The 22,745-nt window shown below is 43.7% G+C and overlaps 1 long non-coding RNA gene across 1 annotated transcript in view; it reads left to right on the plus strand.

The window, feature by feature from the left end:
• The window catches only part of LOC136793489 (uncharacterized), a 125,789-nt gene extending 123,215 nt beyond the window's left edge, over positions 1-2,574 (plus strand). Inside the window, exon 3 of the long non-coding RNA XR_010838778.1 lies at positions 2,557-2,574. This is a non-coding gene — a long non-coding RNA (uncharacterized lncRNA). The remainder of the gene's footprint in view (positions 1-2,556) is intronic.
• Positions 2,575-22,745: the final 20,171 nt, after the last annotated feature.

The raw sequence follows: 22,745 nt of genomic DNA on the forward strand, positions 1-22,745 counted from the left end.
AGACGTGCACATTTCAAAACGACAATTTCAAGAGGCATATTTTGTGCACATTTTGTCTTCTCTTTCTTTCTTTCTCTTGTGATAAATAAAAGGGCATGGAAAAATGCTCAACATCAGGAATTAATAAAGCCATGCAAATCCAGTCGACAGAAACGTTCACCCACCGTCGTCAGAATGATCATCAGCCACAGAGTCTACAAAGAATAAATGCTCAAGGTGTTTTAGAGAACTCTGTGCCCTCTAGCGGCCGCTGGGACGTAACCTGGTAACAGCTAGTAGTGAGAACACCGTGGAGGTGCGTTGAAAGGTAAAAATTGAGCTAACCTGTAATCGGGTAGGCCCACTGATGGGCCTGTCTCCCGAGTAGACCAAAATCAAAAAGACACAGGCTGGCCATCCTGCACTGCAGCAACATGTACCATAGCCAAGACTTGGAAGAAACCCAAATGTCCATCAACAGAACAATGCACCAAGAAGAAGGGGGCCCATGTGCACAATGGAACATGAGCCACGGAAGAGCATGCAACAGGTGCCTCTGGCACCACCGTAGAAGGATCTAGAGATACCCACCCAAAAGGAAGTACGAAAGAAACCGAAATAGAAATATCCTATGACATCACTTATAGCTGTTACTTCAACATTGATACCCATGAAGTCATTTCCAAGAGAAGGCCGTGCATAGATGCAGAAAACCAACTATGCTTAACCAAGTGGAAAGGTGTAAGGAATGTATGAATTTGGATATGGGGGTTTACAGACATGTACTGATACATATGAAATATATAATCACAAAATACCTAAGGAATACCAAGAGAGGTCGACTCAACACTCTGTAATAACCTACACGGGAAAGGATCCAAAGATGAATAGATTGACACATACATATGATGAACCAGATGCAGTACACCTAGAACACACACCACATTTTTATCCAATTGGCTGTGATACTAGATAACAATTAAATTTTAAAAAACACACAAGAAGTAAGGAGATATAAGCTCTTGGGGGTTTGCCCTGACACACTGCACTCTCATTTGCAGCCTACTAACACAATTTCCAGGAAGCCTCTGTTGCAGGAAAACCCAGAGTTGGAAATGGAGAAATGCTGCCGCCTTGTGGCCGTTTCCCGCAAGAGCGGCTTTAAACGGATAGCTATGGGTCACTTAACATTCACAAGGACTCCGGCCTCTAAAAGACACCTGCCCTCAAAAAAAAAAAAAAAATGTCCTGAGCTCGGCAGTGGTGAAAAAAATTCAAAGCAGGCAAATGTGTCAAAGAGATAGTATGAAGAGGTAAGTTTTACTCACTCTTTATCAAAAAAGCAAAATGGAGAAAAGCTCAACCTCAGGAATGATCAGACTCCTCTAAGCTACAAAAAGCTTTCAGCTCACCCAAGTTAACTACCGTCAGCCAAAAGACTACAAACAATAAATGCTGAAGGGGTTTTAGAGAACTCTGTTCCCTCTGTCTGCGGAGGACATGTCTAGTTGTAACAGCCAATAATGAGAACAGAAAGGAGCTGCGTTTTCAATTAAAAATTGAGCCACCCTTCCATCCAGAACACCCACAGCCGAGCCTCTCACCTGAGAAGACGGGCTGCAAGAGCTGCACTCCACGAGTTTTCACAGTAGCCAAGACACCGAAGCAACCCAAATGTCCATCAACAGATGAATGGATAAGAAGAGCTGGTCCGTGGACACAGTGGACTATTAGCCATGGAAAACAAGGAAACACTGCTCTTTGAGGCACCCGAGATGAGCCTAGAGATCATCACAGAACATGAGTTAAGTCGGAAAGCAAAAGGCATACCGTATGACATCACCTATAGGCGTTATCTAACAGCTGACACAAATGAACATATTTCCACAAAGAAAGACACTCACACACTTAGAAAACAAACTAAGCTTAAGTAAAATGAAAGGTGGGGGGAATGGATAACTTAAGATTAGTGTCACCATATGTGTACAAATACGTATTAAATATATATATCAAACAGACCGACCATATAGCAAGGGAGGTCACCAGAACACTCTGCAATAATTTACATGGGAAGAGGATCTGTACAAGAATATATATATATATATATATATATATATATATATATATATATACATATAAAACGTACAAATGAACCAGATTCTGTACATATAGGACCAACAGTATTCTAATCATTACCCCGATTTAAACAAATTAAAAGAGCGAACAAGAAGTAATGTGACATACACTTCTGGGGTTTTTTCCTGGCACATTCCATTCTAATTGACAACCTGGGAACAGGACTTCCAGAAGGCTCTGCTGCCCTAGTAACCAGATGTGGGAATGTAGCAATGCTGACGCCTTGTGGCCGTTTCCCACAGCAGCAGCTTTAAAGTCAGTGCTAATGGTCACTCAATATTGACACCCATTGCAGGCTTGTAAATGACACCTGCCCTCCAAAACAAAATCCTGGGGTCGAAAATCGACCAAAAAAGTCCAAAGAGGGCAACCTTCCAAGAAGACAATTTCGAGAGGTTTATTGTACTCACGGTTTTTTTTTTTTCTGTTTTTGTTTAACAGAATAAAAAAAGGCGTGGTAAAATGCTGAACCTTAGGAATTATTAGACACGAAAATACACGTTACAAAAACCTATCATGTCACACGACTCAGCATGGCCAGCAGCAAAACTTCTGCAAACAAGAAATGCTGACGGGGTGGTGAAGAAATGCGTACCCTCGGTTCTAAGTGGGACGTGGTAAGAGCCCCTAAGGAAAACACAGTGGAGTTGCCTGGAAAGGGTCAACATTGAGCGACCGTTCAATCAAGCATAGCCACTGCTGGGTCTATCACCTGAGAGGATGAGAATCAAAAAGACACGGGCTGGCAATCCTGCAATCCAGCAATGTTTACCATAGCCAACACTTGGAAGCAATGAAAATGCCCAGCCACAGAGGAATGCAGAAAGGAGCAGTGGTCCATGGACACAATGGAAGAGTACTCCAGTGAAAGGTAGAAATTCCATTTTAAAAACAGATATAAGTAAGGAGACATCAGCTTTGGGGGGTTTCTCCAGACACATCCCACCGTCATTGATAACCGAGGAACACCACTGGCAGGAAGGTCTGTTTCACTAGTTACCAGAGTGGGAAACGCAGAAATGCTGCAGCCCTCTGGCCGTTACCTGCAACGGCAGCTTGAAAACCCGTGCTAATGGTCACTTCGTGTGCACAAGTCCTGGAGGGCTGTCAATGAAACCTGCCCTCAAAATGTCTTGAGGGAGGTAGTGGCCAAAATATTTCAAAAGGCGGCACATACTTCAAGAAAAGAATGTGATGAGGTAAGCTACACACACAGTTTGAAGAAAAAAAGGACATCCCTGAAAGCTCAATTTCAAGGCTTTATGAGACGCATGCAAATCCAACCACAGAGGTATCGGCTCACACCAGTCAGAAGAACCATCAGCAACAAGACTACCAACAATTCATGCTGAAGGGGTTGTGGAGAAGTGCATACCCTCTAGGTTAAGTGGGACTTTGCCGCCAGCCGCGGTGGGTCCTCAAAGTGTAGCAACAACCGACGAGAGGGGGTAGGGAACTGAACGCACCAAGGTATGGGATCAGAAGGGCACAAGCAACTGACGCTTGCAAGGCAAGTTTAATAACAAAGCCTAGCCGTATATATACCCCTAAAGCAGGGACTTTGCTTCGTCACGCCTTATCGGCATCAGCTGGTTGGTTGGCTTCTCGGCTTAGTCACACCTTATCAGCATCAGCTGGTTGGTTGGCTGCTCGGCTTCTCCCTCAAAGGCACCAATTTCCCCTCCAGGGTTGCTTTTCCTAGCTTTAGGGAACAACCAGGGACTCCCAGTAACTGAGCAGGTCCCTGGAGCGATTTGGCCAAAGGCCATCTCCTTTTGTATGTTCATACCATAAAGTCCAGGATGCACACCAAGGAGAGTACAGTCGGGCCCTGAGGCTTAGGAGGGTCTTAGTGGCGCCTTCCTCAGAGGGCAATGCTCGCCACAGGACTTCACCTGGTAAGAGGCACTAATGGGAACAGAATGGAGGTGCCTTTACAAGGTAAACACTGAGTTACGATATGATCCAGCAGGCCCACTCGTGGGCCTATAACCTAAGAAAGAAGACAGAAGTGGAAAGACACAGGCAGGCAAATCTGCATTGCAGGAGTATTACAATAGCCAGGACATGGAAGCAAGCAGAAAGTCCATCAACAGATGAGTGGACAAAGAAGAACAGGGACCTGAACAGATGGAATATTAGCCAAGGAACAAAAGGAAACAATGCCATCAACAGCACCATCGGTGAGGCTAGAGTTCATCACGCACCTTGCAGTAAGTCACAGAGCGAAAGATACATAGCCTACGATATCACTTATAGGTGTTCCCTAAAAATTGATATCACTGAAGATATTTCCACAGAGAAAGGCAATCACAGATGCAATAAACAGATTTATGGTTCACCCATGGACAGGTGTGAGAATTGTGTACATTAGGAAATTGGGTTTAAGAGAGAGATACAAACACAGGTGAAATACAAAATCACCAAAGGCCTACGGAATACCAAGAGAAGAGTACTCAACATTGTGTCATAAGCTACATGGGAAAAGGATCCAAAGGAGACTAGATACATGTTTATGTGTAAAAGAGCCACATCTTTCACACCCACAACAAGCAAAACATTGTAATCAAACTTGCTGTGAGAAACAATAAACATTGAATTAAAAAACGAACAAGTCAGTCGTGAGGCACAAACATAAGGGGCTTTTTCCTGGCACAGTCCATTCTAATTGACAACCTAGAATACGACTTCCACGGAGGCTCTGTTGCCCGAGTAACCAGGTTTGGTAAAGGAGACCTGCTGCCGCCTTGTGGCCGTTTCTCAAAACAGCAGCTTTAAACCCAGTGCTAATGGTCACTTGATATTCAAAATCATTGCAGGCCTATAAATGACACCTGCCCTCAAAAACGATTCTTGGGTCGTCCATCGAGGAAAACAACTCAAAAGACGTGCACATTTCAAAACGACAATTTCAAGAGGCATATTTTGTGCACATTTTGTCTTCTCTTTCTTTCTTTCTCTTGTGATAAATAAAAGGGCATGGAAAAATGCTCAACATCAGGAATTAATAAAGCCATGCAAATCCAGTCGACAGAAACGTTCACCCACCGTCGTCAGAATGATCATCAGCCACAGAGTCTACAAAGAATAAATGCTCAAGGTGTTTTAGAGAACTCTGTGCCCTCTAGCGGCCGCTGGGACGTAACCTGGTAACAGCTAGTAGTGAGAACACCGTGGAGGTGCGTTGAAAGGTAAAAATTGAGCTAACCTGTAATCGGGTAGGCCCACTGATGGGCCTATCTCCCGAGTAGACCAAAATCAAAAAGACACAGGCTGGCCATCCTGCACTGCAGCAACATGTACCATAGCCAAGACTTGGAAGAAACCCAAATGTCCATCAACAGAACAATGCACCAAGAAGAAGGGGGCCCATGTGCACAATGGAACATGAGCCACGGAAGAGCATGCAACAGGTGCCTCTGGCACCACCGTAGAAGGATCTAGAGATACCCACCCAAAAGGAAGTACGAAAGAAACCGAAATAGAAATATCCTATGACATCACTTATAGCTGTTACTTCAACATTGATACCCATGAAGTCATTTCCAAGAGAAGGCCGTGCATAGATGCAGAAAACCAACTATGCTTAACCAAGTGGAAAGGTGTAAGGAATGTATGAATTTGGATATGGGGGTTTACAGACATGTACTGATACATATGAAATATATAATCACAAAATACCTAAGGAATACCAAGAGAGGTCGACTCAACACTCTGTAATAACCTACACGGGAAAGGATCCAAAGATGAATAGATTGACACATACATATGATGAACCAGATGCAGTACACCTAGAACACACACCACATTTTTATCCAATTGGCTGTGATACTAGATAACAATTAAATTTTAAAAAACACACAAGAAGTAAGGAGATATAAGCTCTTGGGGGTTTGCCCTGACACACTGCACTCTCATTTGCAGCCTACTAACACAATTTCCAGGAAGCCTCTGTTGCAGGAAAACCCAGAGTTGGAAATGGAGAAATGCTGCCGCCTTGTGGCCGTTTCCCGCAAGAGCGGCTTTAAACGGATAGCTATGGGTCACTTAACATTCACAAGGACTCCGGCCTCTAAAAGACACCTGCCCTCAAAAAAAAAAAAAAATGTCCTGAGCTCGGCAGTGGTGAAAAAAATTCAAAGCAGGCAAATGTGTCAAAGAGATAGTATGAAGAGGTAAGTTTTACTCACTCTTTATCAAAAAAGCAAAATGGAGAAAAGCTCAACCTCAGGAATGATCAGACTCCTCTAAGCTACAAAAAGCTTTCAGCTCACCCAAGTTAACTACCGTCAGCCAAAAGACTACAAACAATAAATGCTGAAGGGGTTTTAGAGAACTCTGTTCCCTCTGTCTGCGGAGGACATGTCTAGTTGTAACAGCCAATAATGAGAACAGAAAGGAGCTGCGTTTTCAATTAAAAATTGAGCCACCCTTCCATCCAGAACACCCACAGCCGAGCCTCTCACCTGAGAAGACGGGCTACAAGAGCTGCACTCCACGAGTTTTCACAGTAGCCAAGACACCGAAGCAACCCAAATGTCCATCAACAGATGAATGGATAAGAAGAGCTGGTCCGTGGACACAGTGGACTATTAGCCATGGAAAACAAGGAAACACTGCTCTTTGAGGCACCCGAGATGAGCCTAGAGATCATCACAGAACATGAGTTAAGTCGGAAAGCAAAAGGCATACCGTATGACATCACCTATAGGCGTTATCTAACAGCTGACACAAATGAACATATTTCCACAAAGAAAGACACTCACACACTTAGAAAACAAACTAAGCTTAAGTAAAATGAAAGGTGGGGGGAATGGATAACTTAAGATTAGTGTCACCATATGTGTACAAATACGTATTAAATATATATATCAAACAGACCGACCATATAGCAAGGGAGGTCACCAGAACACTCTGCAATAATTTACATGGGAAGAGGATCTGTACAAGAATATATATATATATATATATATATATATATATATATACATATAAAACGTACAAATGAACCAGATTCTGTACATATAGGACCAACAGTATTCTAATCATTACCCCGATTTAAACAAATTAAAAGAGCGAACAAGAAGTAATGTGACATACACTTCTGGGGTTTTTTCCTGGCACATTCCATTCTAATTGACAACCTGGGAACAGGACTTCCAGAAGGCTCTGCTGCCCTAGTAACCAGATGTGGGAATGTAGCAATGCTGACGCCTTGTGGCCGTTTCCCACAGCAGCAGCTTTAAAGTCAGTGCTAATGGTCACTCAATATTCACACCCATTGCAGGCTTGTAAATGACACCTGCCCTCCAAAACAAAATCCTGGGGTCGAAAATCGACCAAAAAAGTCCAAAGAGGGCAACCTTCCAAGAAGACAATTTCGAGAGGTTTATTGTACTCACGGTTTTTTTTTTTTTCTGTTTTTGTTTAACAGAATAAAAAAAGGCGTGGAAAAATGCTGAACCTTAGGAATTATTAGACACGAAAATACACGTTACAAAAACCTATCATGTCACACGACTCAGCATGGCCAGCAGCAAAACTTCTGCAAACAAGAAATGCTGACGGGGTGGTGAAGAAATGCGTACCCTCGGTTCTAAGTGGGACGTGGTAAGAGCCCCTAAGGAAAACACAGTGGAGTTGCCTGGAAAGGGTCAACATTGAGCGACCGTTCAATCAAGCATAGCCACTGCTGGGTCTATCACCTGAGAGGATGAGAATCAAAAAGACACGGGCTGGCAATCCTGCAATCCAGCAATGTTTACCATAGCCAACACTTGGAAGCAATGAAAATGCCCAGCCACAGAGGAATGCAGAAAGGAGCAGTGGTCCATGGACACAATGGAAGAGTACTCCAGTGAAAAGTAGAAATTCCATTTTAAAAACAGATATAAGTAAGGAGACATCAGCTTTGGGGGGTTTCTCCAGACACATCCCACCGTCATTGATAACCGAGGAACACCACTGGCAGGAAGGTCTGTTTCACTAGTTACCAGAGTGGGAAACGCAGAAATGCTGCAGCCCTCTGGCCGTTACCTGCAACGGCAGCTTGAAAACCCGTGCTAATGGTCACTTCGTGTGCACAAGTCCTGGAGGGCTGTCAATGAAACCTGCCCTCAAAATGTCTTGAGGGAGGTAGTGGCCAAAATATTTCAAAAGGCGGCACATACTTCAAGAAAAGAATGTGATGAGGTAAGCTACACACACAGTTTGAAGAAAAAAAGGACATCCCTGAAAGCTCAATTTCAAGGCTTTATGAGACGCATGCAAATCCAACCACAGAGGTATCGGCTCACACCAGTCAGAAGAACCATCAGCAACAAGACTACCAACAATTCATGCTGAAGGGGTTGTGGAGAAGTGCATACCCTCTAGGTTAAGTGGGACTTTGCCGCCAGCCGCGGCGGGTCCTCAAAGTGTAGCAACAACCGACGAGAGGGGGTAGGGAACTGAACGCACCAAGGTATGGGATCAGAAGGGCACAAGCAACTGACGCTTGCAAGGCAAGTTTAATAACAAAGCCTAGCCGTATATATACCCCTAAAGCAGGGACTTTGCTTCGTCACGCCTTATCGGCATCAGCTGGTTGGTTGGCTTCTCGGCTTAGTCACACCTTATCAGCATCAGCTGGTTGGTTGGCTGCTCGGCTTCTCCCTCAAAGGCACCAATTTCCCCTCCAGGGTTGCTTTTCCTAGCTTTAGGGAACAACCAGGGACTCCCAGTAACTGAGCAGGTCCCTGGAGCGATTTGGCCAAAGGCCATCTCCTTTTGTATGTTCATACCATAAAGTCCAGGATGCACACCAAGGAGAGTACAGTCGGGCCCTGAGGCTTAGGAGGGTCTTAGTGGCGCCTTCCTCAGAGGGCAATGCTCGCCACAGGACTTCACCTGGTAAGAGGCACTAATGGGAACAGAATGGAGGTGCCTTTACAAGGTAAACACTGAGTTACGATATGATCCAGCAGGCCCACTCGTGGGCCTATAACCTAAGAAAGAAGACAGAAGTGGAAAGACACAGGCAGGCAAATCTGCATTGCAGGAGTATTACAATAGCCAGGACATGGAAGCAAGCAGAAAGTCCATCAACAGATGAGTGGACAAAGAAGAACAGGGACCTGAACAGATGGAATATTAGCCAAGGAACAAAAGGAAACAATGCCATCAACAGCACCATCGGTGAGGCTAGAGTTCATCACGCACCTTGCAGTAAGTCACAGAGCGAAAGATACATAGCCTACGATATCACTTATAGGTGTTCCCTAAAAATTGATATCACTGAAGATATTTCCACAGAGAAAGGCAATCACAGATGCAATAAACAGATTTATGGTTCACCCATGGACAGGTGTGAGAATTGTGTACATTAGGAAATTGGGTTTAAGAGAGAGATACAAACACAGGTGAAATACAAAATCACCAAAGGCCTACGGAATACCAAGAGAAGAGTACTCAACATTGTGTCATAAGCTACATGGGAAAAGGATCCAAAGAAGACTAGATACGTGTTTATGTGTAAAAGAGCCACATCTTTCACACCCACAACAAGCAAAACATTGTAATCAAACTTGCTGTGAGAAACAATAAACATTGAATTAAAAAACGAACAAGTCAGTCGTGAGGCACAAACATAAGGGGCTTTTTCCTGGCACAGTCCATTCTAATTGACAACCTAGAATACGACTTCCACGGAGGCTCTGTTGCCCGAGTAACCAGGTTTGGTAAAGGAGACCTGCTGCCGCCTTGTGGCCGTTTCTCAAAACAGCAGCTTTAAACCCAGTGCTAATGGTCACTTGATATTCAAAATCATTGCAGGCCTATAAATGACACCTGCCCTCAAAAACGATTCTTGGGTCGTCCATCGAGGAAAACAACTCAAAAGACGTGCACATTTCAAAACGACAATTTCAAGAGGCATATTTTGTGCACATTTTGTCTTCTCTTTCTTTCTTTCTCTTGTGATAAATAAAAGGGCATGGAAAAATGCTCAACATCAGGAATTAATAAAGCCATGCAAATCCAGTCGACAGAAACGTTCACCCACCGTCGTCAGAATGATCATCAGCCACAGAGTCTACAAAGAATAAATGCTCAAGGTGTTTTAGAGAACTCTGTGCCCTCTAGCGGCCGCTGGGACGTAACCTGGGAACAGCTAGTAGTGAGAACACCGTGGAGGTGCGTTGAATGGTAAAAATTGAGGTAACTGATGGGCCTATCTCCCGAGTAGACCAAAATCAAAAAGACACAGGCTGGCCGTCCTGCACTGCAGCAACATGTACCATCGCCAAGACTTGGAAGAAACCCAAATGTCCATCAACAGAACAATGCACCAAGAAGAAGGGGGCCCATGCGCACAATGGAACATGAGCCACGGAAGAGCATGCAACAGTGCCGCTGGCACCACCGTAGAAGGATCTAGAGATACCCACCCAAAAGGAAGTACGAAAGAAACCGAAATAGAAATATCCTATGACATCACTTATAGCTGTTACTTCAACATTGATACCCATGAAGTCATTTCCAAGAGAAGGCCGTGCATAGATGCAGAAAACCAACTATGCTTAACCAAGTGGAAAGGTGTAAGGAATGTATGAATTTGGATATGGGGGTTTACAGACATGTACTGATACATATGAAATATATAATCACAAAATACCTAAGGAATACCAAGAGAGGTCGACTCAACACTCTGTAATAACCTACACGGGAAAGGATCCAAAGATGAATAGATTGACACATACATATGATGAACCAGATGCAGTACACCTAGAACACACACCACATTTTTATCCAATTGGCTGTGATACTAGATAACAATTAAATTTTAAAAAACACACAAGAAGTAAGGAGATATAAGCTCTTGGGGGTTTGCCCTGACACACTGCACTCTCATTTGCAGCCTACTAACACAATTTCCAGGAAGCCTCTGTTGCAGGAAAACCCAGAGTTGGAAATGGAGAAATGCTGCCGCCTTGTGGCCGTTTCCCGCAAGAGCGGCTTTAAACGGATAGCTATGGGTCACTTAACATTCACAAGGACTCCGGCCTCTAAAAGACACCTGCCCTCAAAAAAAAAAAAAAAATGTCCTGAGCTCGGCAGTGGTGAAAAAAATTCAAAGCAGGCAAATGTGTCAAAGAGATAGTATGAAGAGGTAAGTTTTACTCACTCTTTATCAAAAAAGCAAAATGGAGAAAAGCTCAACCTCAGGAATGATCAGACTCCTCTAAGCTACAAAAAGCTTTCAGCTCACCCAAGTTAACTACCGTCAGCCAAAAGACTACAAACAATAAATGCTGAAGGGGTTTTAGAGAACTCTGTTCCCTCTGTCTGCGGAGGACATGTCTAGTTGTAACAGCCAATAATGAGAACAGAAAGGAGCTGCGTTTTCAATTAAAAATTGAGCCACCCTTCCATCCAGAACACCCACAGCCGAGCCTCTCACCTGAGAAGACGGGCTGCAAGAGCTGCACTCCACGAGTTTTCACAGTAGCCAAGACACCGAAGCAACCCAAATGTCCATCAACAGATGAATGGATAAGAAGAGCTGGTCCGTGGACACAGTGGACTATTAGCCATGGAAAACAAGGAAACACTGCTCTTTGAGGCACCCGAGATGAGCCTAGAGATCATCACAGAACATGAGTTAAGTCGGAAAGCAAAAGGCATACCGTATGACATCACCTATAGGCGTTATCTAACAGCTGACACAAATGAACATATTTCCACAAAGAAAGACACTCACACACTTAGAAAACAAACTAAGCTTAAGTAAAATGAAAGGTGGGGGGAATGGATAACTTAAGATTAGTGTCACCATATGTGTACAAATACGTATTAAATATATATATCAAACAGACCGACCATATAGCAAGGGAGGTCACCAGAACACTCTGCAATAATTTACATGGGAAGAGGATCTGTACAAGAATATATATATATATATATATATATATATATATATATATATATATATATATATATATATATATATACATATAAAACGTACAAATGAACCAGATTCTGTACATATAGGACCAACAGTATTCTAATCATTACCCCGATTTAAACAAATTAAAAGAGCGAACAAGAAGTAATGTGACATACACTTCTGGGGTTTTTTCCTGGCACATTCCATTCTAATTGACAACCTGGGAACAGGACTTCCAGAAGGCTCTGCTGCCCTAGTAACCAGATGTGGGAATGTAGCAATGCTGACGCCTTGTGGCCGTTTCCCACAGCAGCAGCTTTAAAGTCAGTGCTAATGGTCACTCAATATTGACACCCATTGCAGGCTTGTAAATGACACCTGCCCTCCAAAACAAAATCCTGGGGTCGAAAATCGACCAAAAAAGTCCAAAGAGGGCAACCTTCCAAGAAGACAATTTCGAGAGGTTTATTGTACTCACGGTTTTTTTTTTTTTCTGTTTTTGTTTAACAGAATAAAAAAAGGCGTGGAAAAATGCTGAACCTTAGGAATTATTAGACACGAAAATACACGTTACAAAAACCTATCATGTCACACGACTCAGCATGGCCAGCAGCAAAACTTCTGCAAACAAGAAATGCTGACGGGGTGGTGAAGAAATGCGTACCCTCGGTTCTAAGTGGGACGTGGTAAGAGCCCCTAAGGAAAACACAGTGGAGTTGCCTGGAAAGGGTCAACATTGAGCGACCGTTCAATCAAGCATAGCCACTGCTGGGTCTATCACCTGAGAGGATGAGAATCAAAAAGACACGGGCTGGCAATCCTGCAATCCAGCAATGTTTACCATAGCCAACACTTGGAAGCAATGAAAATGCCCAGCCACAGAGGAATGCAGAAAGGAGCAGTGGTCCATGGACACAATGGAAGAGTACTCCAGTGAAAAGTAGAAATTCCATTTTAAAAACAGATATAAGTAAGGAGACATCAGCTTTGGGGGGTTTCTCCAGACACATCCCACCGTCATTGATAACCGAGGAACACCACTGGCAGGAAGGTCTGTTTCACTAGTTACCAGAGTGGGAAACGCAGAAATGCTGCAGCCCTCTGGCCGTTACCTGCAACGGCAGCTTGAAAACCCGTGCTAATGGTCACTTCGTGTGCACAAGTCCTGGAGGGCTGTCAATGAAACCTGCCCTCAAAATGTCTTGAGGGAGGTAGTGGCCAAAATATTTCAAAAGGCGGCACATACTTCAAGAAAAGAATGTGATGAGGTAAGCTACACACACAGTTTGAAGAAAAAAAGGACATCCCTGAAAGCTCAATTTCAAGGCTTTATGAGACGCATGCAAATCCAACCACAGAGGTATCGGCTCACACCAGTCAGAAGAACCATCAGCAACAAGACTACCAACAATTCATGCTGAAGGGGTTGTGGAGAAGTGCATACCCTCTAGGTTAAGTGGGACTTTGCCGCCAGCCGCGGCGGGTCCTCAAAGTGTAGCAACAACCGACGAGAGGGGGTAGGGAACTGAACGCACCAAGGTATGGGATCAGAAGGGCACAAGCAACTGACGCTTGCAAGGCAAGTTTAATAACAAAGCCTAGCCGTATATATACCCCTAAAGCAGGGACTTTGCTTCGTCACGCCTTATCGGCATCAGCTGGTTGGTTGGCTTCTCGGCTTAGTCACACCTTATCAGCATCAGCTGGTTGGTTGGCTGCTCGGCTTCTCCCTCAAAGGCACCAATTTCCCCTCCAGGGTTGCTTTTCCTAGCTTTAGGGAACAACCAGGGACTCCCAGTAACTGAGCAGGTCCCTGGAGCGATTTGGCCAAAGGCCATCTCCTTTTGTATGTTCATACCATAAAGTCCAGGATGCATACCAAGGAGAGTACAGTCGGGCCCTGAGGCTTAGGAGGGTCTTAGTGGCGCCTTCCTCAGAGGGCAATGCTCGCCACAGGACTTCACCTGGTAAGAGGCACTAATGGGAACAGAATGGAGGTGCCTTTACAAGGTAAACACTGAGTTACGATATGATCCAGCAGGCCCACTCGTGGGCCTATAACCTAAGAAAGAAGACAGAAGTGGAAAGACACAGGCAGGCAAATCTGCATTGCAGGAGTATTACAATAGCCAGGACATGGAAGCAAGCAGAAAGTCCATCAACAGATGAGTGGACAAAGAAGAACAGGGACCTGAACAGATGGAATATTAGCCAAGGAACAAAAGGAAACAATGCCATCAACAGCACCATCGGTGAGGCTAGAGTTCATCACGCACCTTGCAGTAAGTCACAGAGCGAAAGATACATAGCCTACGATATCACTTATAGGTGTTCCCTAAAAATTGATATCACTGAAGATATTTCCACAGAGAAAGGCAATCACAGATGCAATAAACAGATTTATGGTTCACCCATGGACAGGTGTGAGAATTGTGTACATTAGGAAATTGGGTTTAAGAGAGGGATACAAACACAGGTGAAATACAAAATCACCAAAGGCCTACGGAATACCAAGAGAAGAGTACTCAACATTGTGTCATAAGCTACATGGGAAAAGGATCCAAAGAAGACTAGATACGTGTTTATGTGTAAAAGAGCCACATCTTTCACACCCACAACAAGCAAAACATTGTAATCAAACTTGCTGTGAGAAACAATAAACATTGAATTAAAAAACGAACAAGTCAGTCGTGAGGCACAAACATAAGGGGCTTTTTCCTGGCACAGTCCATTCTAATTGACAACCTAGAATACGACTTCCACGGAGGCTCTGTTGCCCGAGTAACCAGGTTTGGTAAAGGAGACCTGCTGCCGCCTTGTGGCCGTTTCTCAAAACAGCAGCTTTAAACCCAGTGCTAATGGTCACTTGATATTCAAAATCATTGCAGGCCTATAAATGACACCTGCCCTCAAAAACGATTCTTGGGTCGTCCATCGAGGAAAACAACTCAAAAGACGTGCACATTTCAAAACGACAATTTCAAGAGGCATATTTTGTGCACATTTTGTCTTCTCTTTCTTTCTTTCTCTTGTGATAAATAAAAGGGCATGGAAAAATGCTCAACATCAGGAATTAATAAAGCCATGCAAATCCAGTCGACAGAAACGTTCACCCACCGTCGTCAGAATGATCATCAGCCACAGAGTCTACAAAGAATAAATGCTCAAGGTGTTTTAGAGAACTCTGTGCCCTCTAGCGGCCGCTGGGACGTAACCTGGTAACAGCTAGTAGTGAGAACACCGTGGAGGTGCGTTGAAAGGTAAAAATTGAGCTAACCTGTAATCGGGTAGGCCCACTGATGGGCCTGTCTCCCGAGTAGACCAAAATCAAAAAGACACAGGCTGGCCATCCTGCACTGCAGCAACATGTACCATAGCCAAGACTTGGAAGAAACCCAAATGTCCATCAACAGAACAATGCACCAAGAAGAAGGGGGCCCATGTGCACAATGGAACATGAGCCACGGAAGAGCATGCAACAGGTGCCTCTGGCACCACCGTAGAAGGATCTAGAGATACCCACCCAAAAGGAAGTACGAAAGAAACCGAAATAGAAATATCCTATGACATCACTTATAGCTGTTACTTCAACATTGATACCCATGAAGTCATTTCCAAGAGAAGGCCGTGCATAGATGCAGAAAACCAACTATGCTTAACCAAGTGGAAAGGTGTAAGGAATGTATGAATTTGGATATGGGGGTTTACAGACATGTACTGATACATATGAAATATATAATCACAAAATACCTAAGGAATACCAAGAGAGGTCGACTCAACACTCTGTAATAACCTACACGGGAAAGGATCCAAAGATGAATAGATTGACACATACATATGATGAACCAGATGCAGTACACCTAGAACACACACCACATTTTTATCCAATTGGCTGTGATACTAGATAACAATTAAATTTTAAAAAACACACAAGAAGTAAGGAGATATAAGCTCTTGGGGGTTTGCCCTGACACACTGCACTCTCATTTGCAGCCTACTAACACAATTTCCAGGAAGCCTCTGTTGCAGGAAAACCCAGAGTTGGAAATGGAGAAATGCTGCCGCCTTGTGGCCGTTTCCCGCAAGAGCGGCTTTAAACGGATAGCTATGGGTCACTTAACATTCACAAGGACTCCGGCCTCTAAAAGACACCTGCCCTCAAAAAAAAAAAAAAATGTCCTGAGCTCGGCAGTGGTGAAAAAAATTCAAAGCAGGCAAATGTGTCAAAGAGATAGTATGAAGAGGTAAGTTTTACTCACTCTTTATCAAAAAAGCAAAATGGAGAAAAGCTCAACCTCAGGAATGATCAGACTCCTCTAAGCTACAAAAAGCTTTCAGCTCACCCAAGTTAACTACCGTCAGCCAAAAGACTACAAACAATAAATGCTGAAGGGGTTTTAGAGAACTCTGTTCCCTCTGTCTGCGGAGGACATGTCTAGTTGTAACAGCCAATAATGAGAACAGAAAGGAGCTGCGTTTTCAATTAAAAATTGAGCCACCCTTCCATCCAGAACACCCACAGCCGAGCCTCTCACCTGAGAAGACGGGCTGCAAGAGCTGCACTCCACGAGTTTTCACAGTAGCCAAGACACCGAAGCAACCCAAATGTCCATCAACAGATGAATGGATAAGAAGAGCTGGTCCGTGGACACAGTGGACTATTAGCCATGGAAAACAAGGAAACACTGCTCTTTGAGGCACCCGAGATGAGCCTAGAGATCATCACAGAACATGAGTTAAGTCGGAAAGCAAAAGGCATACCGTATGACATCACCTATAGGCGTTATCTAACAGCTGACACAAATGAACATATTTCCACAAAGAAAGACACTCACACACTTAGAAAACAAACTAAGCTTAAGTAAAATGAAAGGTGGGGGGAATGGATAACTTAAGATTAGTGTCACCATATGTGTACAAATACGTATTAAATATATATATCAAACAGACCGACCATATAGCAAGGGAGGTCACCAGAACACTCTGCAATAATTTACATGGGAAGAGGATCTGTACAAGAATATATATATATATATATATATATATATATATATATATATATATATATATATATATATATATATATACATATAAAACGTACAAATGAACCAGATTCTGTACATATAGGACCAACAGTATTCTAATCATTACCCCGATTTAAACAAATTAAAAGAGCGAACAAGAAGTAATGTGACATACACTTCTGGGGTTTTTTCCTGGCACATTCCATTCTAATTGACAACCTGGGAACAGGACTTCCAGAAGGCTCTGCTGCCCTAGTAACCAGATGTGGGAATGTAGCAATGCTGACGCCTTGTGGCCGTTTCCCACAGCAGCAGCTTTAAAGTCAGTGCTAATGGTCACTCAATATTGACACCCATTGCAGGCTTGTAAATGACACCTGCCCTCCAAAACAAAATCCTGGGGTCGAAAATCGACCAAAAAAGTCCAAAGAGGGCAACCTTCCAAGAAGACAATTTCGAGAGGTTTATTGTACTCACGGTTTTTTTTTTTTTCTGTTTTTGTTTAACAGAATAAAAAAAGGCGTGGAAAAATGCTGAACCTTAGGAATTATTAGACACGAAAATACACGTTACAAAAACCTATCATGTCACACGACTCAGCATGGCCAGCAGCAAAACTTCTGCAAACAAGAAATGCTGACGGGGTGGTGAAGAAATGCGTACCCTCGGTTCTAAGTGGGACGTGGTAAGAGCCCCTAAGGAAAACACAGTGGAGTTGCCTGGAAAGGGTCAACATTGAGCGACCGTTCAATCAAGCATAGCCACTGCTGGGTCTATCACCTGAGAGGATGAGAATCAAAAAGACACGGGCTGGCAATCCTGCAATCCAGCAATGTTTACCATAGCCAACACTTGGAAGCAATGAAAATGCCCAGCCACAGAGGAATGCAGAAAGGAGCAGTGGTCCATGGACACAATGGAAGAGTACTCCAGTGAAAAGTAGAAATTCCATTTTAAAAACAGATATAAGTAAGGAGACATCAGCTTTGGGGGGTTTCTCCAGACACATCCCACCGTCATTGATAACCGAGGAACACCACTGGCAGGAAGGTCTGTTTCACTAGTTACCAGAGTGGGAAACGCAGAAATGCTGCAGCCCTCTGGCCGTTACCTGCAACGGCAGCTTGAAAACCCGTGCTAATGGTCACTTCGTGTGCACAAGTCCTGGAGGGCTGTCAATGAAACCTGCCCTCAAAATGTCTTGAGGGAGGTAGTGGCCAAAATATTTCAAAAGGCGGCACATACTTCAAGAAAAGAATGTGATGAGGTAAGCTACACACACAGTTTGAAGAAAAAAAGGACATCCCTGAAAGCTCAATTTCAAGGCTTTATGAGACGCATGCAAATCCAACCACAGAGGTATCGGCTCACACCAGTCAGAAGAACCATCAGCAACAAGACTACCAACAATTCATGCTGAAGGGGTTGTGGAGAAGTGCATACCCTCTAGGTTAAGTGGGACTTTGCCGCCAGCCGCGGCGGGTCCTCAAAGTGTAGCAACAACCGACGAGAGGGGGTAGGGAACTGAACGCACCAAGGTATGGGATCAGAAGGGCACAAGCAACTGACGCTTGCAAGGCAAGTTTAATAACAAAGCCTAGCCGTATATATACCCCTAAAGCAGGGACTTTGCTTCGTCACGCCTTATCGGCATCAGCTGGTTGGTTGGCTTCTCGGCTTAGTCACACCTTATCAGCATCAGCTGGTTGGTTGGCTGCTCGGCTTCTCCCTCAAAGGCACCAATTTCCCCTCCAGGGTTGCTTTTCCTAGCTTTAGGGAACAACCAGGGACTCCCAGTAACTGAGCAGGTCCCTGGAGCGATTTGGCCAAAGGCCATCTCCTTTTGTATGTTCATACCATAAAGTCCAGGATGCACACCAAGGAGAGTACAGTCGGGCCCTGAGGCTTAGGAGGGTCTTAGTGGCGCCTTCCTCAGAGGGCAATGCTCGCCACAGGACTTCACCTGGTAAGAGGCACTAATGGGAACAGAATGGAGGTGCCTTTACAAGGTAAACACTGAGTTACGATATGATCCAGCAGGCCCACTCGTGGGCCTATAACCTAAGAAAGAAGACAGAAGTGGAAAGACACAGGCAGGCAAATCTGCATTGCAGGAGTATTACAATAGCCAGGACATGGAAGCAAGCAGAAAGTCCATCAACAGATGAGTGGACAAAGAAGAACAGGGACCTGAACAGATGGAATATTAGCCAAGGAACAAAAGGAAACAATGCCATCAACAGCACCATCGGTGAGGCTAGAGTTCATCACGCACCTTGCAGTAAGTCACAGAGCGAAAGATACATAGCCTACGATATCACTTATAGGTGTTCCCTAAAAATTGATATCACTGAAGATATTTCCACAGAGAAAGGCAATCACAGATGCAATAAACAGATTTATGGTTCACCCATGGACAGGTGTGAGAATTGTGTACATTAGGAAATTGGGTTTAAGAGAGGGATACAAACACAGGTGAAATACAAAATCACCAAAGGCCTACGGAATACCAAGAGAAGAGTACTCAACATTGTGTCATAAGCTACATGGGAAAAGGATCCAAAGAAGACTAGATACGTGTTTATGTGTAAAAGAGCCACATCTTTCACACCCACAACAAGCAAAACATTGTAATCAAACTTGCTGTGAGAAACAATAAACATTGAATTAAAAAACGAACAAGTCAGTCGTGAGGCACAAACATAAGGGGCTTTTTCCTGGCACAGTCCATTCTAATTGACAACCTAGAATACGACTTCCACGGAGGCTCTGTTGCCCGAGTAACCAGGTTTGGTAAAGGAGACCTGCTGCCGCCTTGTGGCCGTTTCTCAAAACAGCAGCTTTAAACCCAGTGCTAATGGTCACTTGATATTCAAAATCATTGCAGGCCTATAAATGACACCTGCCCTCAAAAACGATTCTTGGGTCGTCCATCGAGGAAAACAACTCAAAAGACGTGCACATTTCAAAACGACAATTTCAAGAGGCATATTTTGTGCACATTTTGTCTTCTCTTTCTTTCTTTCTCTTGTGATAAATAAAAGGGCATGGAAAAATGCTCAACATCAGGAATTAATAAAGCCATGCAAATCCAGTCGACAGAAACGTTCACCCACCGTCGTCAGAATGATCATCAGCCACAGAGTCTACAAAGAATAAATGCTCAAGGTGTTTTAGAGAACTCTGTGCCCTCTAGCGGCCGCTGGGACGTAACCTGGTAACAGCTAGTAGTGAGAACACCGTGGAGGTGCGTTGAAAGGTAAAAATTGAGCTAACCTGTAATCGGGTAGGCCCACTGATGGGCCTGTCTCCCGAGTAGACCAAAATCAAAAAGACACAGGCTGGCCATCCTGCACTGCAGCAACATGTACCATAGCCAAGACTTGGAAGAAACCCAAATGTCCATCAACAGAACAATGCACCAAGAAGAAGGGGGCCCATGTGCACAATGGAACATGAGCCACGGAAGAGCATGCAACAGGTGCCTCTGGCACCACCGTAGAAGGATCTAGAGATACCCACCCAAAAGGAAGTACGAAAGAAACCGAAATAGAAATATCCTATGACATCACTTATAGCTGTTACTTCAACATTGATACCCATGAAGTCATTTCCAAGAGAAGGCCGTGCATAGATGCAGAAAACCAACTATGCTTAACCAAGTGGAAAGGTGTAAGGAATGTATGAATTTGGATATGGGGGTTTACAGACATGTACTGATACATATGAAATATATAATCACAAAATACCTAAGGAATACCAAGAGAGGTCGACTCAACACTCTGTAATAACCTACACGGGAAAGGATCCAAAGATGAATAGATTGACACATACATATGATGAACCAGATGCAGTACACCTAGAACACACACCACATTTTTATCCAATTGGCTGTGATACTAGATAACAATTAAATTTTAAAAAACACACAAGAAGTAAGGAGATATAAGCTCTTGGGGGTTTGCCCTGACACACTGCACTCTCATTTGCAGCCTACTAACACAATTTCCAGGAAGCCTCTGTTGCAGGAAAACCCAGAGTTGGAAATGGAGAAATGCTGCCGCCTTGTGGCCGTTTCCCGCAAGAGCGGCTTTAAACGGATAGCTATGGGTCACTTAACATTCACAAGGACTCCGGCCTCTAAAAGACACCTGCCCTCAAAAAAAAAAAAAAATGTCCTGAGCTCGGCAGTGGTGAAAAAAATTCAAAGCAGGCAAATGTGTCAAAGAGATAGTATGAAGAGGTAAGTTTTACTCACTCTTTATCAAAAAAGCAAAATGGAGAAAAGCTCAACCTCAGGAATGATCAGACTCCTCTAAGCTACAAAAAGCTTTCAGCTCACCCAAGTTAACTACCGTCAGCCAAAAGACTACAAACAATAAATGCTGAAGGGGTTTTAGAGAACTCTGTTCCCTCTGTCTGCGGAGGACATGTCTAGTTGTAACAGCCAATAATGAGAACAGAAAGGAGCTGCGTTTTCAATTAAAAATTGAGCCACCCTTCCATCCAGAACACCCACAGCCGAGCCTCTCACCTGAGAAGACGGGCTGCAAGAGCTGCACTCCACGAGTTTTCACAGTAGCCAAGACACCGAAGCAACCCAAATGTCCATCAACAGATGAATGGATAAGAAGAGCTGGTCCGTGGACACAGTGGACTATTAGCCATGGAAAACAAGGAAACACTGCTCTTTGAGGCACCCGAGATGAGCCTAGAGATCATCACAGAACATGAGTTAAGTCGGAAAGCAAAAGGCATACCGTATGACATCACCTATAGGCGTTATCTAACAGCTGACACAAATGAACATATTTCCACAAAGAAAGACACTCACACACTTAGAAAACAAACTAAGCTTAAGTAAAATGAAAGGTGGGGGGAATGGATAACTTAAGATTAGTGTCACCATATGTGTACAAATACGTATTAAATATATATATCAAACAGACCGACCATATAGCAAGGGAGGTCACCAGAACACTCTGCAATAATTTACATGGGAAGAGGATCTGTACAAGAATATATATATATATATATATATATATATATATACATATAAAACGTACAAATGAACCAGATTCTGTACATATAGGACCAACAGTATTCTAATCATTACCCCGATTTAAACAAATTAAAAGAGCGAACAAGAAGTAATGTGACATACACTTCTGGGGTTTTTTCCTGGCACATTCCATTCTAATTGACAACCTGGGAACAGGACTTCCAGAAGGCTCTGCTGCCCTAGTAACCAGATGTGGGAATGTAGCAATGCTGACGCCTTGTGGCCGTTTCCCACAGCAGCAGCTTTAAAGTCAGTGCTAATGGTCACTCAATATTCACACCCATTGCAGGCTTGTAAATGACACCTGCCCTCCAAAACAAAATCCTGGGGTCGAAAATCGACCAAAAAAGTCCAAAGAGGGCAACCTTCCAAGAAGACAATTTCGAGAGGTTTATTGTACTCACGGTTTTTTTTTTTTCTGTTTTTGTTTAACAGAATAAAAAAAGGCGTGGAAAAATGCTGAACCTTAGGAATTATTAGACACGAAAATACACGTTACAAAAACCTATCATGTCACACGACTCAGCATGGCCAGCAGCAAAACTTCTGCAAACAAGAAATGCTGACGGGGTGGTGAAGAAATGCGTACCCTCGGTTCTAAGTGGGACGTGGTAAGAGC

Source organism: Kogia breviceps, unplaced genomic scaffold (assembly GCF_026419965.1).
Source record: "Kogia breviceps isolate mKogBre1 unplaced genomic scaffold, mKogBre1 haplotype 1 scaffold_60, whole genome shotgun sequence".
In the NCBI taxonomy this organism is placed as follows: domain Eukaryota; kingdom Metazoa; phylum Chordata; class Mammalia; order Artiodactyla; family Physeteridae; genus Kogia; species Kogia breviceps.